The following is a 1,863-nucleotide window of genomic DNA, read 5'->3' on the forward strand; positions in this document are numbered from 1 at the left end:
GCACCAGGGAGAGCAATCATATTTTAGGGGGGGGGACCCGACCCTGTACACACACTTAGCAACCACTGGTAGTGATACTCTGAAAATGATAACCCATTCATCATACTTATCAGAGAAAGTTCCTACCAAATGTGAAACAAAACCAAAGGACTGGCTGCTACATGTTTCAACTATACCTACACATCCTATCATCCAGTAATTAGTCACCACCCAGATGGATACACATCTTTAATGCTATGTGAAGGCTTGTAATTAGAGATGTAACGATGCTCCGTGAATCGGTTAGGAATCGGTGTTAATGTGTGAAGATAACAACCGGTTGAGATAAAAAGTGAAGTGTGATGGAAGCTTTCAAACAGTCTAAGATGTAATTTACTTTTGGTTTCCTGTGTGTACAAGGGCATTACTTTGGGCTCAATATTTGAAGCGTTGAGATCTCCACTTTTGAGTAAAAATGAAATTTTGAGCAAATCCAACACTTTTTCCTGCATTCTGGTGATTTTTTTCCTCAACAATTTGGGCCTTTTCTGCATCAGCTTATGGTGCAAACAGCTTTCTTCATGTAAAGGAAAATGTTTATAAGTTTCTGGGCAGGTTAAACTGAACAGTTTCGAATTTTGGGGCGGGGTTGTGGAATGTTGCGATAACGATATTACTTGCGATAAATAAACAGAGAGAAAAGTGTACTTGGTTGATATTTTCTTTCAACAAGCAAAAAAATCTCGGAATATCTTTCGCAATACGTTGCAGCCTTTCGCGATGTGTTCGTTACATCCCTACTTGTCATCTGGAGGTGGACACGTCCTAGTGAGAGGCAGAATGACACATACAGTACCTTGTTTGCCATTGATTCATACATTCTTTGTTTAACTGTTAACTATTCTCGCATTACCAGACCTTCCTCCACACCACTGTGGAGGAGGGCCTGGCTAGTCCAAACAGAATTGGCATTTAGAAGACTTATATTGAACTCATTTACTGTATGTGTACATTCAAAAGTTGTTTTAGTCGTGAAACAGACAACTCAGACTGGACAGATAGTCTAGCTAGCTGTCTGGATTTACCCTGCAGAGATCTGAGGAGCAGTTAACCATAGTCCTCAGAAATCCACCGGAGTTTAGAACGCCAACACAAATGAAGAAGAAGGTGAGGGACATCTGGCCGGATTTCCGGCGGCACCTGAATAATCCCGGAAATGAAACATCATGATATAGACGAACTGACCTGGCCCAAACAATCCTTTACCCGCTCAGGACTAGGACTGTTGCCGGGGGAAACAGCTAGTGTAACACACAAACAACACATCTGACCAAGCTCAGCTTTTTTTTCACCATTTGCATTTATTACTGAAGAGAAAGGAAGGGGGAGAAGCAAGTACAAAAGCACAACTGAGCTACATATGGATGCCACGCTACTTTTGTGTGCCGCTGCTTTGATTGCTAAGTTTTAATAGTTGGCAGGGTCAAGTGCTGCAGGACTACAATACAACAGCTCACGGGTGGCCTATGGAAGGTGATGGAATGCCTCTGATTTCTCTTAGTAACTATGACTCTATTCAGCTGTGTTAACAACCAGCAAGTTGCTCTGAAGCTAAAAATGTAATCATCGTTTTGCTTGATGTGCTAAATTCTGGGATGGCTAAGGTACTTTCTTGCTGAATTTTTTACAGCTTTATAAATACCAAATTGTCTGTGAGAAGACTATATGAGCTATATGATCCACCAGAGTTTAAAATGCCACCACAAATGAAGCCCAAGGCAACGGATATCTGTCCTAAATGAGATACACAGGCAAAATGTCCGGCGGCAACAGAGCAATCCCGGAAGTGGAAAGTTGTATATATAGACTACCCCTGGTGTGACT

The sequence above is a fragment of the Etheostoma spectabile genome, chromosome 15 (genome assembly GCF_008692095.1).
Source record: "Etheostoma spectabile isolate EspeVRDwgs_2016 chromosome 15, UIUC_Espe_1.0, whole genome shotgun sequence".
Taxonomy (NCBI): Eukaryota; Metazoa; Chordata; class Actinopteri; order Perciformes; family Percidae; genus Etheostoma; species Etheostoma spectabile.